Raw genomic sequence first — 21742 nt, forward strand, 5'->3', positions numbered from 1 at the left:
AGGGCGAGGAGGTAAGGCAGATGCCCAGGGGGTGGCAACCTGGGCCATCGGAGCGGCCAGACCAGGAAGCAAGCAAGCAAGCAGGCCGACAGTCCACGCCTATCCTAGACCTACCCTGAAAGCGGTACCAAGGCAACTGCGGACAAACTGAACGGGGCTCGAGCTTTGCTGATGCTCGAAGGGTATCTTGGGCCAAGAGTAAGCCAGATAGGCCAGGAGCTAGAAGCAGGAACCATCGCTGATGTTGCTGCCGATGCCACTACGGCAGCCGGCATACAGGAGACCATCGAGGCACGCGTGTTCGCTCACTCGGTGCGCTGCCTGCCGGTATGACTGTCGTATAGCCGATTTTGATGCAAAAAAAGTTTTAATGAGAAAAAGGAGCATACCGGTAACTCTCCAGTAGAAAGCGACTGTACAGGCTGCTTGCCTGCATTTGCCTGCCGCCAATCGGAAGATGGAGGAGGGATACAGAAAGGCGTTCTACAGAGGGGTGACTGGATGGCAGGCGGTCGGCAGCGGCAGCGACAAGCGGACGAGCTACATGCGGCACCGAGTGACGACGAACTGGCTACCGACAACTGCAGGCTGAAGGGACACTCCGGGGAGAAGGTCCTGCTGCAGCCGGTGGCGGTGGCGGCATGTCGCCGACAACGACGGTAACGACGATGACGACGACAACGACCAAAAGCAGGACGAAACAGGCCTTAGGGCACAAGTCCGCTAGGTTCCAGTTACCACTGACGCAGCCAGTCACCACTACTAGTACTACCGCTTGGACGAGATGTGCTGGCTTCAACAACCGTTGCCGTGCATAGCAAAACGAAATGGCGAGGTAGGACAGAAGAGAGCAAGCGAAAGCCAATCCGTAGCGAGGCCGAAAGTGAGTGGACGGGGCTGGTGGCCTACGTCTCAAAAATCTGATCTCCGAAAGAGAAAAGTGCAGCGTCATTAGGCAAGCAAAAACCTCGTGCGTAATGCTGTCCGAAAGGATAATAGAGATGGTCTAGCATGTGCAGCAGGTAGCTTAGAATACATTTTTGTTCTTCATGCTTTGGGGACACGAGATGGGCGGTAATTTCGTATGATGATTGCAGCACGATATTGGGATAATTATCCTTACAATGACTAAAAATCGCTAATGGTTAGTAAACGGGTAAAGGATGTTTATCACAAATATCAGTATGAAAGGTTCCTCCGTCAGAAAGCTTCGATTCCCGACAAAATCTTTAGTTTAAAATCAATGCTCTTTCCCGACCCCTCGCATTAGTAAACTGGAAAATACACCTGTGTAAATTAAATTTAGGAACTAAGGATCGGAAAGTTCGCAATTGAAATCTAAGGGTTAGTGAATACAGATATACTGGGTATTGGGAGCGTGACACAACTATATTGAAAAGCAAAATTTGGGCATTTTCAGCTAGTACCCATTTGTCTTTCGCTTCTATTTTGGTAAACATATACTTGGGTGGTGTTCCGTTCTTTAAAGTGAAAGACAAAAAAGTACATTATGTTTCGTGTTAAATACTATCATTTGTTTATGAATTGCATGGAAGCTACCCGTCAAATTACCAACCTGCGCTGTTTTCCTAAGACCTTGTGTTCGCTTCTCTTAGTGAAATCTGTAATAATGCCAATCATCTGCTCTTCATAAATTTCCGTTGGTTGTTTATGCATTTTTTTTTTAAATTTTTATCATACTATATAATGTTGTTGACATAATGAAAAAGCTTAATTATTTCTGTATGATGCATTTAAGGTCAAAACCCTCGGCAACTGGCGCCTCCCAGTATCCCACAAAGAGGATGCCAATTTCCGACAATCGGTTGGTACAGAGTAAATCTATAAATAGTCCACATGTTTAAATTCTGGGATTTCTAATTAGCAGTCACCACCTAGCGACTGCTAATCGGTGATTTGTACCTTTAACATGAGTTCATGCTTTTTACAACGTATCGACGACGCTGTAATACGTTTTGTAGGGCCTGTATCAAGCGTGAGCTTGATAGAACGCACTAACGTATTCTCTTAGCGATAATATATTTGTTCATTGCCATTCAACTCCAAAGATGTTCAGTCAGTCCACAAGAGAGGAGCAGGTTATGTAAAAGAACCTGGTTTGGACTGAAATTACTCTGGATGTGCCTCGCGAAGATCATCTGGTTTGACACTTACCGAAAATTAGAGTCTAGATTGCAAAAGGCTACGGCGAGTGCATTTTCTGGATTTAACATCCGCAAGGAAATACCACCTTCAGCTTGGTTTCTAGAGCAGGCCCCTATATACGTCTACCGTTGTTCACCACACCCCTTAAGTTTACAGTGAGTCGTGCACACTCTCCGGATAATGCGCTACTAAAGAAGCTCCAAAGCGGGTGGCTCTTCCCGACGCAGGCTCAGCTTGCCAAGTGTCCGCAGTCCATCATGATACTGGCTTAAACTCTGTCCTAAAAACGCTCCATTTTGCGGATCATTTGACCCCAAAGACTTAGCGCTGCAAGGGTGAATACTCTGGCGCGCTCCATCCACGCAATGACTAAATGCACTCACTCCGGTGGATTCTCGACGTGGCACAACTGCTGCAAGGGACTGTGGCCAAAGACTTCCGTCCCCTTCAAAACCGCTCCCTCGTGGTTTTCTTATTGACGGGACTGAAACGTCTGCCTTTTCTTCAGTGTCAGCGGTGAGCTTCAGAAAGTTCTGCAAAGCGTGTCCCTTTCCCGTGGACGCGGTTTAAACATGGGCGCTCCAACGCCTATTGTAAATTCACATGAAGAATTTCCTAGTGGCAGTTTGTATTTTAGAAATACTTCGAAGCACTGACGGGCATTTTGTTATACGAATGCAAGCCAAGCTCGACCGCACAGACGACTACAAGCGAGCAGGCCGCACACTCGCCAAGAACAGTGCGTCTGTATTATGTTGGTAGAATCAGATGTCCGATGCGGGCGACTCTTCTTCCTGCTACGTGAACCTTGATACTGGACGAATACATCATCCCGACTTGTTGTTATCGAAAACATTTTAAGTTGAATAGGTATGCAAAAGGAATATATATATATATATATATAGCCGTGCAAAATTGTGCTTGCTAACATATACGACCAGCAGGCGCGCACATCGACCGTACATGGCGCCGCGTTGGCCTGAACGGAGAGTCGCAACGTTGTAAAGAAGATTCGCTGTTCAATAGAGGTATACATTTTAAGGTGTATCTATATAAACGTATATACGAATGCTTTTAGTCTTTCTGCTGTTCAACCCATAGACAGTCAGTGCGACACGTGGTCATGATTGCGGTTTGCATACCATTGCGATCTGTTGGTCTTGGCATGCGGAGATAAGAGCTGGTAGTGGGTAACGTCTCTTCGTTGGAGTCGTTGCCAATATGGTAGCGCCCTTAGGCAGAGTGCACAAGAAATATGGCACCTCTGATCACGAAGCAGTGGATCTTAAGTTCGCATTCGGTTTGCAGTGTGTACATGTGTCTCGACTGCACAGTCTCAAGAAGCATATTATGTATGCATTAGTATGCTTTGCATATCCATAGACAATCTGGGCTTGTACGGCCTTGTGAATATAAACTGCGTTCGCAGAGACAACCGAGAAGCAAACCTGAAGAGACGATATGTTATTGACTTGTTACGTTGTGGTCGACAAGTTTTAGCTTAGTAATGTATCCATACACGTATATGCTTAATCCAATTTCCCGGAAACGTGTTTTGCTAATAAGATATCAAACTCGTCGGATGAGCACTGTGCCAACCCTCGTTTTCTGTGCCTCTACTATAACACGAACAAAGCACATTATGATGGTGGTCTCTCGATAGAAGCGTAATGTCGTTTCACTACACGCAGAGGGGTCAGATGAGCGCGTGCAACCGATAGCACAGACATCTATTCCTCCCGATACCATTCCCGGATCTGGCCTTCCGATATCGTCAGGTCCCTTTCATGCCATCGTACGGGGTTTTTTGCTGGCCATGGGCATTTATTGAAAGGTGTCGTTGTCGTCATATGGGAGAGTAGAAGTGGATAAGAAAGGGGTAAGGGCATGCAGGGGCTACGCCGACGCCCGCAGCGGCGATCATGGCGACATAAAATATTGTCCCCAAACGATCGTTGGCCTTTGGAAGGCGTAGACAAGGCGCGTCCCAAAAGGTGAATGCAGAAAGGCCGAAAGACGTGGCAGCAGCTTTATACCACCACTGCTATTCGAGGCTCTTTTTCTTTCTTGGTGGTGCCAGGAGGGCTACAGACAAAGGGGTGGCGATAGCGATGGCGGCGAAAGTGCATATAGATGTCGAAGGGTTGGCAGCGTCGTTCTCTGGCGAGCCAGCCGGATCAGGCCCAGCTTCGTTCTTTAGTTCGTTCCGTCCAACTCGTCTATGCTATCCTGCCTCTCTACCCTCGCACTGTGCAACGCCACTCTAACTGCCGACTACCTACCGCCCATTGGTGAGGCAGGCGCTCTCCGTAGCTGTCTCGAAGAAGTCGCACAGGGGTCGCACATCGACGAACCTAGGCATTTCTTTGGTTATTTCGTTCTTCGTCTTCCCTTGTTATAGTCCATGCTCGTTTACCCACCCATCTCTGTACTGCTGCTGGCGCGGCACTACCCCGTTGACTGAATAGAAAGGGGCGGCCTGGAGAGGCAGACGCCGCCAGCTACAAGCTACCCGATGGCTTGCAGCGGTTGGTTGAAAGAGAAGCAGGTCGATATTGGGACCCCTTGAATCTCGCGTAGTCCTGGAGCAGCCCAATATATCCCGTCCGTGTCTTTCCGTCGCTTGCCTGGTTGACTGGCTAGCCCCCGTTGGCCGTCCCTCAACCGCTCGATTGGCTGAGACGTCGGGGATGTTCGACTGTCACGCTGCTTGGTTTGCTGTTTCTGCTGCTTCAGTTACGAACGGCTCTTGCTGCTAGCTCTTCAGCTGCAGCTAGGACGTACGAAGGATTGGGGACCAGATCAGTGCGTGCTGCTGCTGGTGGAACGAAAGCAACGTGCAAGACCAAGAACAGCAGGCACAAGCGTCCTGTCCTGTCCCTTTCGGTTCCCCTGTTGGACCTAGTGCAGCGAGACAGAGACAGCAGAGAACGAACGGGTCCTCACAAAGGGGCGGGGGAAGGCGAAAGGCTCCAAGACAAAAACAGAAGTGGCGGAGGGGAGATCAGCAGGACTCGACACACTGGGACCGTCGGCGGGACCCGGGACAGGAAACGAGGGATACCGCAACCGACCTCCCAAAGTAAGCTTGGCCCTAAAGATGCAAGCTGCGTTGTGGCTGCTGGCGCCGCCGCTACTATTGAAGCAGCTGCCTGTTCTACTACTACTTCGACTTCTACGGCCAGTTGCTAGTTGCTATGGCAACTCGCAACCGACAAACTGAACCCAACTGGCTCATGGATCGAGCGGCCGACCCGTAAGGAAAGAAGGCAAAATTGTTCCCGTCCGTCGGCTATCGGCGTGCAGCTACCTCTGCTGCTGCTTTTCCTGATGTTGGTGACGACGACGACGATGATGATGAGGCCTCACTTCGTGTGACGCTGCTGTTTGTGGCAGTGAGTGACTTCGGCGGGCATGCTCGAATGCTGCTGAAAACAGCGAAGGCAGCATCGTTGGGCCGAGAGGGATTGTGAGGAGAGACGAAAGGCTGAGTGCAACGAAAGGGCCACCGGATGAAATGTGGAAAAAGAGACAGCAGCAGCAAGACTAGCACCAGGAGTGCAAGGGGCAGCCGAAGCAGCAAGAAATGAGATCAGGGCATCTGAAGGGAATCTGGGAACTGGACTACGACTGTAAAGGCTGTACGCGGAAGAGTTGGGGAGTTTGATGGGCACAGGCAAGCGATCGGTCGAGGGAACAAAAGCATCAAGCAAAGCGCAAAGTAAATTGGACTAATGCCCCTGGCCTGTGCCGTCATGTTGGCCCACACACCAAATGCAGGCATACACAGATGACAGGAGTGATTGCCGAAAAGGAAATGCCACTGGTACGACCACAACGAGTTTCATGCTGAGAGTAAGAGAGGCAAATGTGGCAAAGGCAGTTGCCACTATCTACACGGCTTGACGGTGACAACTAAAATAACAGCGGCAAACGAACGCGATAACGAATTAAATTTCACCACGGGAATTTCCAATAAAACATTTAAGATTTGGACTCTGCTTAGAGTTAGCGTCTATATCGTCTGCGCAATATATATATATATATATATATACGTATGTATATATAGTTTTTTTCACTGTTTACGGGTTACATTTCTCCAATAACACAATTTTATTACGTCGTGAATAAATCTTAAGTAATCCACTTTCAACTCCAATAGACGTGTGAGAGTTGACAATAGTTCATGTGACTTAAATTAGATTAAGACAAGGTTGCCTATGAGAAAAATACGCAAGACAAGCGGCATCTAAGAAAGTGACTGCGGATTGAACTAATGAAATTTCATGACAGACATATAAATTAACATGTAAAACGACTGTCAAATTAGGCAGGTAGGCAGGCAATAAATCGTAAGAGCTTCCACTGATCTATCATTTCCCGCTCTGGCGTCCATAACAGACACTTGTCGTTACTCGAATGCTCATTACCTTCTGGTATTACCGAACGAAACGTGTTCAAAATATGCGTCACAGAGGTAAATATTACATCTGCTTTACGCGGGGGTGGCGTCTTCATAGCGAAATTCGTAATTCAACGCAGGTTGCCCACGTTCTGTTGGCTTTATCGACACCGCACCGGAGAATAGCAGGCGAGCCTGCTGCTTACTCGTCACTTCAGTCGTCTCGCGCTTTCTCGTATTCAAATCCCGCTACAAGCATCAAGTAGTCTTTGTACGCACCATCCTCCACCTACGTATTTGATATATCAACGAAAGAGACAGACAGACTCTTTCTGCAAAGAAACGAAAAGCGCAACGAAACGTGCGTACGAAGGATCACCGGCGTGTTCACCATCACCAACCAGCACAGCCGCGGCTGTCGCCACTATCACCCCCTGCGTGCAGGCCGCCAGTCAATCTGCGTGCAGGCCGCGACCATGGCGTCGTCTGCATAAGTAAACTATATATATCGTTTCCGAAATTCGGCAAAGAGACGAACCGGGGACGCAGAGAAGCAGAATGAAGAGCGCAGGATAAAAAAGAAGACTACGACGAATAAGACTTCGAAAGTACGAATTCAAATGCACAGAACGAGTCGAAGATGACGATGACGGTAAAGGAAGTGCTGATCGGGCGCGTTCCTACTTTTCTTTCCTATCCAACGAGTAAGGATAGGTCCGCGTCCGCTTTTTAGTAGCCTCTTTCCTGGCGCGTGCTAGCGCCCGAGGTGGCGGCGGCACCCGCGAGACGGTCCGCCTCTTGCAGCTTCTTGCTCCTAACGCTGATGTCGGTGGCCGTTGCGGACTATCAAAGGATCGTCGACGTCAAAAGCTACGCACGTATTGGAGTAAATGACGACCCTGCGCCATGGTAATACAATGCAAACGATGGTAAGTTTTATCTTTTTGCTAGACCACAACAGACGCCTATCATAAACGACCATGACATATCTGAATAACAAGCGTCTTTTCCCAAGTAAACTCGATCAATCAAGCATGGTCGGTTGGTCGATCAGCTGCTCGTTTTCTAGCTAGCTTGGCCTCGTATAGTTATAGCTTTTACAGGTACAACGAGAACTGCTAGGTGGAAGCGGAATTGCCACATGATTCGGTGATAGCCGGGTCCCAGGCTTCATAATCGAAGAGATCCCGTAAAAGCCGAATGACTAAGGACCTGAGGTTGTTGATTTGATCACACTCGATTAACACATCGCTAAGTTTTGTCTAAACTGTAACTTTATTCTCTATTTTAGGCCATCCCGCCAAGGACTTTCCATCTTAATACAAGGATCTTTTGTCGTTTGAATGTCTTCAGGAAAACATTTTCTGGTGTTCCTAAGGAAGGTGTTATGGAATATTTCCGGTTATATTTTGGTATCCAATATTCTTGGACGTGATTCGCAATTCTAGTTAACAGCGAGTGCTTACTAGACGCGTGCATTCCATCATAGCTTTATTCCGTTCGACTGGTTTCTATTATATTATGTTTTGTTTTGGCAGTCAATAGATTCCTAGGAGATTACTGTGACAGGAGACTTATCCATGTGATGGTAGGCTTTCGATATGTCTGTTCGTGATAACAGTCCGATAATGGTTGGGTGACGCTAAAAGCTGTCGGCGTACTGTTCCGTACGTTGACAAACTTAGCCCTTCCTTGATGCTTATTCGATTTCCGCAGTATCTGTTTGGGGACTTAGTTCTTCTTGAACACTTAATGTCGTTAGAATTAAACACCTAGCCAAAACGCCGGGCAGGTATTGCCATGTTGAGAGGTCTGTCTTGCATTTAACTCGAGTCGAGCCAATAGCTGATACCAGCTGGATTGTGCTTTCTATTTGTCGTCACCGAGTGTTGTCTGGCCCGGCGTTGCCTATGCGATGTCGCCGTTAGCGATGTTGCTACTCTTTGGGTCGTTGGGCTTCATCTTCAGGGGAATATTGGTCGCCAGTAGTGTCTGTCTACCCTGCTGCTATTAGTTCCACTTTCCCGAAGGCACCTGCCCTGGCCTCGGTCCTTTTTCACCCCCCGCCGTCCCTCAACCCCAATCCCCAACCCTCGGCCAAGCCGGCTTCTCGAACACGCTTCTCTGGTTACCTTCGCACCCAGCTCGTACGTCTCCCAGCGGCAGCAGCAGCATCAGCTCACAGTTTCCAGCAGTTTCCCTTAGATTTCTCGTCGCCCAACTAATAACTTATCGAAGGGATCCAGCTACCACCCTTACCACCCAGAACCAGCCCTCACCAATTCCCACCCTCCTTGCCCCCCATCTTGTGCAACTGCAGTGCGGCCCGTGGCTTCCGCGTCTACGGCCCCTGCAGCAGGGTTATCCCGCACCGTTGGAGCGGCAGCAGGTCGCGGGACGCGATAGGGCAGGCCATAATGTGTTATTATTAATATTTGCCCCCATTATTCGCCGGCAAAGCCAACAGAGTAAGCTGGCTAGCGAAAGCCGCTTGCGAGCAGAAAGTCGGGTCTATGGCAGCGTCGCAATGTAAACCACAACCGAAGCCACTTCTGAACTGAATCCAAAAGTCTACGTGGGAGTAAACGTCGTTGGCAGTATATCAGCCGTAGGCGTCATGTTGGGCTTATTGCATGAAAAGGTGGCTGGCTGCTTTGGGTTGCTAAATAGTATTTTATTCTCAGAGACATCTCTTTGTGTGTGGATGCATACGCTAATTTTCGGCGGCTGTTACAGCAGAAATATCGATAACCATGAGAAATATCAGAGTACTGTGCTGTTCGATCGGACAGAAAGCCGACATGTGCGTGAATTTCGGTAGAAGGCAAGGCTGGCTTCGTCTGAGAATGCAAATGCTTATAGACCGTTTGATGCGGCATGGCATATTGTCCGATGGAAGTAATTGGACACAAATCCTTTCTCGCACTTAGCCTTATTACAGCTATGCGTTAGCTTTATTTGATGCGGATGGTCGACTGGGTCCAAATAAACTGCACATCAGAGCACACATAGAATTATTATTATTATTATATGCTTGGCGGAAAGACTGGGGCCTCTGGTAAAGCAGCTAGCGACTGCTGTGTGAGAAGCCAGGACCTGCAAAGAATGGTGGGACACATATTGGCGTCGTTCACGACGGAGGCGCTGGCATAATGCGAGTGGCTTGGTCGTCTGCCCCGTCTAGCGGATAGAAGTTGGGGGCTGCAGAGCTACAGGGCCGGGCTAGGGCATCTCTGACGGGGGTATCTATGGTTGGCATCGATGCCGGGCGATCGGGGGTTTGGGCACCTTTTTCGGGACAAGTCCAGGGTAAGGGCGAGCTATACAGATGGGTGTGCCTGCGTGAAGATGTCTGTACGGGTAGTGGAGTCCTTTTCGCGGAGGGAAAGGGTCGCCAGCGGAAGAGAGGCGGGCGGACCAGATGCGGATTTGACCTGCGGAATGGATGTCAACCGAATAACTCATCGAAATTGCTCTCACCATCCTAGCCATGAAAAATGCTATGCAGGAGAGCCGAAGCTTAGAGGGCCTGCAATATCGTAATAATGTTTTGCGGCTACCACTTTATTACGACCCTGAGAACCTTGCATCGTCACATTTTGTATAATAAATACGAGGAATAATGAAGTTAATTACAAATTCAAAATGAGTTCATTAGAGGCTAGACTTATATCAATTTTTTCCATTAAATTCAACCACGATTAAGCTTTTCTACTGTGATATGATTCTAGTTGTGTTAATTCTGCGACTATATAAAAATATTGCGTTCAACCAGTACGACTTTACATTGATTTTACGTGCTCTAATAACTCTAAAAAAGAAGCTCGTATATTATCTCTCGCTATTTCTAATTATCGAGCTAACTGTTTCAATCGCGATGTTATAGTAAGTATAAAGAAATATTTGTTTAAAAAGTTGTTAATACTTAAAAGTAAGCTCTAAGTTATCTAGCTTCGATAGCATTACGTATATGTATATATATATATATATATATATTTTTTTTTTTTTGTTTAAATGGTAGCAAACTTTTAGAATTTTGAGCTAGATCTAAATAAAAAAATTGAGTGCAATTTGCGTCACTGTATTTTCACAAGGTGGGGCTACACGGACTACCAATAATCCCTTGCGAAGAAGTCAGACGTTTGACAGAACTAACAGGAAAATGCTTTTCGTCCTAGTAAGGTCCATGGTTAGGGAAGCCGATACTTTATAATCACTTAGTGCCAAATTGGGCCGATTAAAAATTGTCACTCGTCTAGCGTAAATGCATCGTAGGTTTTACAGTACAGCGTAAGGCTTGGTCTTAAGTAGCCCAGGTACTAATGTTTCTACGAGTTGCATTTTGTTCAAAAAGAGACAGGGAATAACGCCAATATAAGCACCGTCCTCTAAAACCAACTTGACCAGACTGAAATTGGATAATGATCGTATTTATGCGTGCCTTTGGTAATTATCCATGATGAAATTTATAAATCACTATGGTGCATCCTGGTTTTACCTATCAATGCCATTAAAGCGGTCAGAATCACTCTAAATATAACCATACGTGACGTGTTGTTGATGTTAATAGGATGCGACACAACGCGAGCACAGAAGTGCGGTAACTTAGTTTAACTTATATATACACAAACGGTAAACTTTCTACTAAGCTGAGCTCTACTCTGAGACCACCCAGACATACTGATTTCCCTATGCATGTACATTTTCATATGCTCAAAATATTTTTTAGCATACAGTCGGAATGCAGTCGCACGTATAGCCCGTATAGACATCAGGCTGGTCATGTAGGACAACTTAATGTTATATTTTTTTTATAAAAAATATTTCGCTTTCAGTTTGGCAACAAAAATGAAGCTTTGGGATAGGCGAAGCTGTGGTTGAAAGACCAACTGGTTACCTTTCTTTTCTACCGTTTAACAAAAGTTCAGCAAAATATGTACAACTATCCATCGGCCTATAGCCCTATTTTTTAAATTTAATCAATAAAAAATCCAGTAACGTGAATTACACTAAACTTATGACCCGTCTATGACAAAAATGCAGGAGGTTTGGAAAATTAAAATTCAAAACCAACGTTCTCTGGCTAAAAAAAAACACAAGTCCCCATAAAACCCTACTTTCCCTTAAAATTTTCCATAAAATGACGAAGCGTATTTTAATCATATAATTAAAATGAATATCAAAATATTTCATTCATCCTATATGTTCAGATTCTAATCTAAATCTACACATGGATACTGTTTTTTAAGCAAATGGTCTGTTTGTCATGTTGTTGATTAGAAGAATCAGCTAAAATAGCCGATTTTATATATAGCCAACCAACAATAAGGCCTTGGGCGTAGCCTTCAATTTCGATTTATTATTACTCAGTAGAGTAACAGGGTTAATTCGAGATTTGGTACATCTCAGTTCATCCAATCAACAATACAGTTTATAAAAATCAGTGAAATCTAATGAGAACAAATACCTATATTGACCGAGTTCGTACATAATATACATTTAGCATTTCACTTGCCGATCGGTGGCTTAAAACTTGCCGAAATCTACACTACCCTGTTTTCCAGTCTTTCCCCTTTGTACCCTTATCTGAGTTAGACTCAGCAATACTTATTCCGATCGAGCTGATTTGATATCGACGACGCTACAAATTGTGAATGAGCCTCGCGTTTCATCATTCTTCTATCAGCTGGGGACGCGGTGTACCTACGGGGTCGAGTTAGTAGCTTCGGGATGTCGGGTAAGAGTCGCTCACTAGTCAATCTCACGGTTTCACTCTAGCTAATGTCTAAACTCTAATCACATTTGCAGTAATCTACGCAGAATTCCCAGAGTTCAAACTCAGCCGCCGCTCCAGCACAAAGTTAAGGCGCCGACCGAAACCGGCGAACTTATCGAATATATGCAGCCCTCAATAGAAGTTATTTTTTCTATACCGTTGTCATCACACCTGCCTGCCTTCCTCAGTGCGTTAACAGGTGTTGACAACTTCTATCTGGCAACAGCTCGTCATAAGTCTTCCGCTGCAGCTGCAACGTAACGCCCGCATCCAGTGGCGGTAAAAGTACGGCTCAGGGAAAACGGCGAAAAGCATCGACGCGTCCCGTCGAACCGCCAACGAAGTAGAAGAATTAGCAAGACGATTGTGCGGAGGCGTCCGTACTTTATCCCTTTTCACCGAAACAACCCTCGAAGGTTTTGAATCGGTAGCAAGACAACTGCATTCGAACTAACAACAATGATAACGGTGATGACGGCGACCAGGTAGCGACAGTGGCGCTAATGCTAGCTAGCGGGACTAAGCGACCGACCAAACGTTCGGTGACAACCGAAAACAGCCATCATACTAGTACCGCTCCTTCGTTCCGTTGCGTTGTCCCGTAACCCCGGCCCGCTTCGAAGCAGGTCCCAAATCTCCAAACCTTCGGCCACTAACTACGCCAGCTACCGTCATCATCATCATCATCACTACCGCCGACAGTACGTCCACCGCCAAAAGCACTGGGGAAAGGATACATCAGCAGCGGCAAATGCTAGAGCATCCACCGTGCTGCCCCAGTGGTAGCAGCAGCAGCAGCAGCACATCATCCGCTCAAACCAGTGAACTCTTTTGCTTTTAATTATTGAAAGCGAAAAGCATGAGGACAACGACGACGATAACGGGTACAACGGCTTAGTCAGGAGGACGCTGGGACGTTAGGTGGAAGGATCGGCTGAACGAAGCCGCACGATGTACGAGTATACGAAAGCAGCTGCCGCAGCTGTAGTGTTGCCGGCGCTCACTTCGACACAGCCGCGACAGTGGTAGCGATGGCATCGGCCGTTCGTAAAGGTTGGCGACGAACGACGGGCTACCAGCGACGACAAACGAAAGTGAGCGGCTGAAAACGTGTCGGAGTAGCGACAAAACGCAGCAGTGCGAGGTGTTGGTGGGATATAGAGAATGGGCCGTAAAATTACGACGACGGCTGGCGCCTGCCGCCGAACAGGATAATAGCGGATGCGACAACCGACGAAGTAGAAGCTTGCCGATGCCGATTGTTGATCGGTTGCTAGTCAACTACGTTCGCCATGCCCCTGGCTGTACTGACTGACAAACAGACAAGGAGACGGAGAACCGTGACGCGCACACAGCGATAACAGCCACGAAGGGCAACCGCTGCTACCAAACGTCGTGTCCCACCAGCTGTAGATAAAGCTGGGGTTAAGGCTTTCCAATAGAATCGTCGTCTACTGCTGCTACTGTTGAAGCCGATTAAAAGTTCGACCACACCTAAACATTAACCGGGCGCTTGTCGATGGTCCCAAATATTTGCCCTCCTCTGGCAAGCTCACATACATTTTGTTACCAACTGGTGACACACATACAAACACTAACAACGCAAATGTAACATGAATAAAAATAACATTATTCACCAATGTAATATAAACATAGTATATTATGAAGATGAAACTTTGCCCGAAAACCAATAATGTTGTCTCATGCTCTTTAGATGACCTTTTCATGACTCTGCTAAAAATGGTAGACATTTATCAATAAAATTCTGAGCAGCAAAAAGAAAAATCATAAACTTGTAACGATTCACCAACCATGCTTATCAATCATAATCGTTCTCTCACGCTTATCCTTCATTTTCTGCCAAAAAAAAAAACACGATTCAGTCTGTTTTCCGACATCTCAAGTTAGACCAGCGCAGACAGATCTATATTATGGAGATACACTGTTTATGGAGTAAAGGTCATCTTTAGGACAGAATGATATAAAACCATAATTTGGTCATCTTTTATAGGGCAGGCTTATTGAAATCTAATTCCAATAGCCTGTTTGATCTTGAGATTCGCGGAATACAGTGAACCGTACTTGGTAAGAACATTAGCAATAAGTTAACTTTAGCCTCGAAAAAAACGCTAATACCGTATGTGAATGCCCTTTTTATCACACAAATGTGTATCTTATACATACCCAAAAATAACCACAAAATACATTATTCCAAGGATACACAAAGCCTGCACTGCTCTATAGCAACGCATACAATACAGTTAATCAACAGTGATAGCTACACTCAGTCAACCTTTTTTTTGGAACCTCCTCAAAATATTTTAGCTTATACGACAGACGACAGTGCAACTTCCAACTGTTGAAGCCCCGCCTCCGATCTCTACAGCCAGAGGGTGTAGTCGACGTTGGTAAAGATCAACACCAACATCAAGACGCAATGTTCGCTGAGACAGGCCCAGCTCAGGCGGGTTGTGCGCCAAAAACGAAAAGGAGTTGTTTGGTTGGTTGTTGATTTTGTGTAGAATCCTCCTTTACGGCAACCGTCTGCTTGTTGTCTTCTTCTGGGCTTCTAAAGCCGTTTTTCTCTCGACATTGGCGTCCTACTCGGATAGGATAGGCCCGGCTCACTGCCCGCGTATCCTTCTCTCTCCGTCTTTTGCCCCCCACCCCACCCCCGTTTGTCTCTCTCTCTGTCTCTATTTTCCTTTGGGACACGCTTGCTTTGCTCTTTTTTTTTCTTACTACTTGTCACCCCATTTCTCCTGCTTCCCTCTGTGTTGAGCGCCCACCGGCGCCATTTTACAGCGACAGCGCTGGCCCTTGTGGGAGCTTTGAGCGAGCGTAGCCTCTGTCGTCGTCCAACCTTTAAACGGAGACGGAAATGCGAGTTCCACGGCAAGCGCCCGTGGACGAGCAAGACCAGAGCTTAGTCTGTGGAACGAAGACGACGAAGCCTTGGAGAAAACTTAAAAAAAATGGGCCTGGTTGCTGCTGCTGCTGCTGCTCTTCTCACAGTGGCCACACAGAAGGAACTCACCAAAGCATCATGCAGCAGTGAACGCTGACGATGCAGCAAAAATCTCGGGTAGGTCCTTTTAGCATAGCCGAACGGCAGAGGTGCTCCTGCTATAGGGCAGGCCGAACAGAAAACATGACATGAACGGCAAACGCAACCGACGTAACCAAACAGCGAGACACCGACGAAGGCCCAGAGTAACAGATACCAACCAACTAGAGAGCAAAAAACAGCCAAAGACGGCTACTACGACCAGTGCTGCCACCGCTAGTACAACTAGCACCACTTCCACCGTGAACGTCGCCACCAGTAGCATTCACATTTGCTGCCTCTTTTGCCTGCTTTACACTTTAAAAAAAAAAAAAAAAAAAGAGTCTATATAGCAAAAAGGAAATAACAGCTATGGTGTTGACGCTGCTGGAAGGAGCGTCACCGTCGGGAAGCGAAAGGCTGTAAAATAAAGTGAATCCAAATACTACGATCGGTATACAACAGTCGTCTGCTGACTTTTTCACAGCGACGTTTACAGTAGCGATCTAGAGCGACATCCCTATCAGGCAGTTGCATACCCCTGTCACTTGTCGAGTAGAAAAGCGCGAAAGCTCTGGCGCATGTATTGGGACAGGACAGGCACGGAGCAGGTACATGCAGGACCGTGTTATTCTCATTTCATATATATATATGTAAGCGTACTCTTTCTTTATTTAAGCCCATATATAAACCTGGAAATAAAGCCTGTAGCTCGGCCCTGGATTTTTAAAATATGAATAATTAAGCGCCATCTTGGTATTTTGTCATTTTCTCCTGTTTAGATTTAAATGGTTTATGTTAAAGGTAAAATACGGTGATGGCTCCCGTCTGCGCTCTATGTAGAGCATATCAACGAGTTGAAATATGCATTCGACAGTGTTCTAGAGATGTCATTTCTAATAGCCTGAAGTGACTTCGGCATCGCCCTTGGCTGTGAGGCTCGAAGGTGTCTGAGATTGAGCGAAGCGTGCGCGCTTCGATGTTGCCATATTTATTTCGCTTAGCCCATGCCCATCCCGAACTTTTCCTCTTCACTTCGATCCATACGGAACCAATACCTCACCAACTTGCTGCAGCGATATCGTACGATCAAGTCCGAGATACATTTTCCGAGACTTTCTTGGCTTTTAGAGCAGTTTTTCTTATTTTTTTTGCTTCCGCTGGAGGCCAACACCTTGAAACAACGCGCGCCGAAGCGAACCGAGAATGTTTCGCTACGAGCAACGAGAAAAAAGAGCGAGCAAGAGTGAAAAGCCTTTCAAGCGCCTCGGCATTTGAGAAAACGGAGCGCATAGTTAAAGCTCTATTCTCGCTATTTTTTCCCATATTTGTAAGGCTCGTTTTGATATACAGTATCACATCGCCGTGTTCCTCTAGAAAGCGAAAAAAGCGAAGTGGTCCTTCGGTGGTTTTATAGATATGTCGAAGCTAACGACAGCTTAGCAGAGTTGTTAACACTTACCATGAATATTTCATTGAAGTACCATACTAATTAGGGAATGCGGTGTACAGCTCGGACGACCAATTAACTGGTCCGAAGGCAATTAAGCAAGGCCATATTTTGCCTTATCACAGACGAGGTCGAAAACCTTGCATGTCAGAGCCATTCAGCTTTTTGTTCAGCTCTAGCACAGAATCCAAATTGAAAAACAAAAATACTATTGTACAACAATCGTACCGTACATGACACTTATGAGATCGACGTGTTGTCAGCCTTTTCGCATCATTTTTGTCCGCGCTAGAATATCCCGTGAAGACAAACTGTGACTATAGTTTACACGACAGCAACGAACTAAGGTAAGTTCGAGTCTAGTATTGGTAGTCTCTGCTCCAACCAGATGCCTTTTGAATGAAACGGGACTTCACAATAGCTGACCCATTACGCGACAAGCTGATACAAAAGCTATTCGTTGAATAGAATGCAGTCCCCGTGTGCGTCATGTATGAAATAAAGCCATCGTTACCTAGGCCTGACATGAAATTTAGAGGCGATCGGTTTAGGAAATGTCATCACCGTCAGGCCCTCACCCGTTTGCCCGTGATGAATCCTGAACAGAGAAGGAGACTGACATCGATTGCAACGCGAACATATTCAGCCCTTCTGTAGTAGTTAGCGTGACCGAAGCAGACGTTTGAACTCTGCGTGAACGAACCGTATTGGCAAATACGTGTTTCGCTATGGCAACGACAATTAAAGATCAAGTTGTCGTGGCATGTATTAGCTCCTAGGCTAAATGTCCACGAATTAATGTTCTGTTTAATTCTGTGTTTATATTCGCCAGGCCATATCAGATTTAGTGAACAGCTTATTTCGAGTAACGTAAGAATTCAACATGTCAATGTCTTTCGGTTACTTAAAAGTTGAAAACAAAAAACAAACATGGCGGCGATAGACTAACTCTGTGTGCGGTCTTGTATGAAACGACAAATAATACCAATCGAAAGTACAGTATGAAACCAGCGAGCATATTGGAAGCTGAAACTTATCTTTGCGTGATGCTTACACGCAACCTTATACGAATTCATCGTACATTAAATCTTAGTGAGGCAATGGCGTTCTGTAATGTTGGCATTGAACACCATTCTTCACATCGAACTTTGGCCAATTAATGAGTTGTAGTTGCAGCCCTCGTCGTCTCCTTTGCTTTCGATGTTTCCCGTGTGAAGTAAAACCTGTCTGCATAACTGGCCAGAGATGCGCGCATCAGCCACCTCAGTTCCTTACTGTAGGCGATTTCCGATTGAAGCCGGGCGCCACAGCATCCCCGAGGTGCTTTCGATTAAATGCCATTATCGACGTACTTTCACTGGCATCGTTGAACATATCGTATAGTCTTCGAGTACGCTAAGGAGTGTGCAGTGATGAACTCAGACTAACTGATGATCCCATATTCGACTAGAATCGAGGTAAAATGGATTTAGGTTGTGCAGGAGAACTCATAATTTAAATTGTCAAACATTTCATATCCTTCCTAATAATAATAGATCATTGATACAGTGTAAATGGTCAAGACAGGCATATTGCGAGGTTACCACAAGTCTACTGTTAGAGAACAGATCCTGTAGCTGAGTCACTGCTGCACCTCTCGAGAACTTCACCCCACATTTCTCTTTTCTTTGCAGACTTATGTCTAACCAAAATGTAAGCCAATCTATATATCGGGATGGTATAGGAGGAAGCACCTTAAAACCTTCGGACTCACAGGTCCAACGAGGCAAGGTACATGCGAACTGTTGTTATTGATACTATTATAATCTAATAGAAATCCGTCTTATGGACATAATTACAGCGATCGCTACTCGTCTCCGGATCTTCTAGTCGCACAGGTGCAGCCTTTACCTTCGCAGGTTCTCTAAACGATACGGCACGCCGATCCTGAGCCGACCGTATTGCAAAAAAGAGATCGACATGAGAACTTCTTCGGTTCACAAGAGAACTAAAGTGAAAATTCAAATGCAATACAAACACTCGACTATATCTGTGTTTCTTAGTCAATCGCATCACTCTGAATCCCTCTTTCTCTTCCATGGCCGGGCCAGTGAATGGGTTAATCCGGAAACCTCGAAACAGGAAATGCATGATACTCTCTCTGTCAACAAAATTGTCAATGCTGTCAAGAAAAGCCATTGAGATCGTACGAACGAAGGCCACGAAGCGGTTTTCACATGAAGGGCTCCCTCTCCGGATCAGTGTACCTTTTACTACACGTGAATGAACAAAGTTCTTATAGTATTAGCAATAGCACTATTTCATTGTGCAACCAGAGGCAACAACAACAGTGATTAGTCCTTTCGTAACCGAACAGGTACGGTGTTAAAATGATAGTTGGTGCGCCGAGAATCGACTCAGCGTGCTGTCGACAATACCACTCTTCCTTCTTGAATAAGAACAGAAATAGTTCGAGCCTAGACAGAACGGCCTAGCCAGAGAGGAAGCGGCATTTAGCAGCAGATAACACAATGAGGGGTGAGGATAAATAGTTGATGGAGGCTAAGACTGACGCGACGCAGGATGAAGAGACAAAACGGGTTTCGGCCTTCGAGGTGGTTACTAACAGTTACGGTAGCGTTGTTCATTGTTTTGTCGGCCTGCCGCCGCAACCGCTGTTGATCCGACCCCTCCCTCCATCTTCGAATCCTTCCGTTAGGTGTAGATAGCTTTCACTAGCTAATTAAGTAGGCGCAAAATTCCCATAGAAGTGAATTAGGGCCAAGAGTAAGCTTGTGCGCGAACTGGAGGTGATAGCAGGTTCCACAATACATGAGTGTCTCAACAATATTTGTTGATAGGCGGGAAATGTTTGAGCGGACTGTCGCAGCGAATAAACCCAAGCAGGTGCATTTCAGAACAGAGAGAGAGAGAGAGAGAGAGAGAGAGAGAGAGAAAGCTAAATCAGATATCTTGTATTAAGTGTCTGTCGATAAGCAGTGTAACTGTAAAAGTCTTTATGCTTTCAAATGGTTGGCTCCCAGTGCGAAATGAAGTCTGTCTGTCTGTACATAGATTACAGATAGCCTAGACCACAACGTGTCTCTAACATTAGCAGACAAATACGTGACGCACTAGGCTGTCTATGAATACTTACAGGATTCTAACGAGGGTATAAGAAGGAGAGTAAAAAAAAAAATGAATAATAGTAACTATTTATATGTTTTTAAAAACTTGGCAGTAGTTGGCTACGTTAGAAGTGGTTATACCGCTTAATCGTGCCTGGTACACCTCTGTTCAGACATCAATTTATCTGTGTTGTTGAAGCAATCTTACCATCTACGCAATGTTAGTCCTGTGTTACAAGAAGTGGGTCGTAAATGTATCCGATTTCGGACTGATCTTATTGTATTATATTCGGGCCATCGAAATGCGGATACGGCATTGTTTGCACCTGAAATTTCTATTCGGGTGTCTCTTTAGCCAGGGGGTGTTTTGTTGTCTACCAGGGGGTCGTAAAATACATGTTACGCTCGTTGGCCTCGAAAACAAGGACTCGACCCCCACTCGATGTCTGCTATCAAATAGTGGACTCCAAAAACTACGGGCCATCTGATACACCGTGCTTGCTGTCGACCCGCTGATTTCTACCCGAACCGTTTGTCAAATCGTGCAGGCAAAATAAAATGCAAAAAAAGTAGAGTAAAGGGAAACAGAGCAACTTTTTTTTATATGTTTAAGTCAAGCATAGGCAATTATAGCTTCTATGGCAGATAGAGAGTATTTGATAGGTCGGAATATGCCATCGGGCATAGCTTTTGTTAAGAAATATTGTTGATGGCTAGTATAATTATTTACACATCGTTTTGGCATGGCCACTATCCGTAGGTGTTGGCTCTAGATCTGCAATACAGTCGGGTTTTCGATTGAATTGCCAGTAGAATATTTCTTCTATTTCAGTCTTGGCCAAGGATGCATGGTAAGGCAACTGAGCAAACAAACGGCTAGACAAATAAACAGACAGACCGACTCTTTCTGCAATAAAATAAACAGGGGCATCGCCCACGCAACCCGAAGTGACGTAAAATAGACCCGGTCGATATTCACACAGTCCCGGCAACATATACCTCGGCTGTTACCCCACAGTCGGGGGGGCGTGAACGCGGAGAGGGGTGAGGGTAAATGTGTACCCATGCTCATAGCAACCAAATAATAGATCAAACAAACACGGTCTTTAGACAACGTCCTCTCTTATGAAGCGTGTCTCATCAAACAGAAATCAAATAGCCGTTGGATCAAATCTACTTCTATTAAATTGCGATGATGTACACCATCCAGTCGCCTCACCAAGCTAATCGTGAATGAAAATGCCACCTGCTATTGAACGAAGCGAGAGCGCTCATGCTGACAATATATGAGCAACCAAGATGTAGCTCGGGACCATTCTGTCACTGTTACAACACTGCGCTATATGTGTGTAAAACGATGCTATTGGCGTTCACTTGTCGTAATTAATTCATTAGTTAATGACCGGCATGAAACGTATCATATGAGTTTCTCATGTTTGTCGAACCACGCTGGTGTGTATACCAGCAATTTCTATTTACATTACAGATAAGCCTTCATGTTTCGGGTTTTGCGGTCGGTTTCGTTATTAGATAGACGGCTGGCTTCTGCCAGCACGAAACGAAGTGTGTTTGCGCCCGGGTTTGAACCTAGACCACAACATGTCACTAAGATTAGGGGGGCAAACATGTTACCCACTAAGCTATTACGGGGTATGCGGTAGATTAGCCTACAGTGGCAAACCCTACCCCGCCACAACGCTTCGTCGAATCTTCCAAATTCTGACACATTGTGGATGCAAATAAAGAAGCAAGAAGGTTCGAATCGGCTACCTCCTACAAAGTAGCTTGGTGATTA

This window comes from Varroa destructor, unplaced genomic scaffold (assembly GCF_002443255.2).
Source record: "Varroa destructor unplaced genomic scaffold, Vdes_3.0 BEIS01000003.1, whole genome shotgun sequence".
NCBI lineage: Eukaryota > Metazoa > Arthropoda > Arachnida > Mesostigmata > Varroidae > Varroa > Varroa destructor.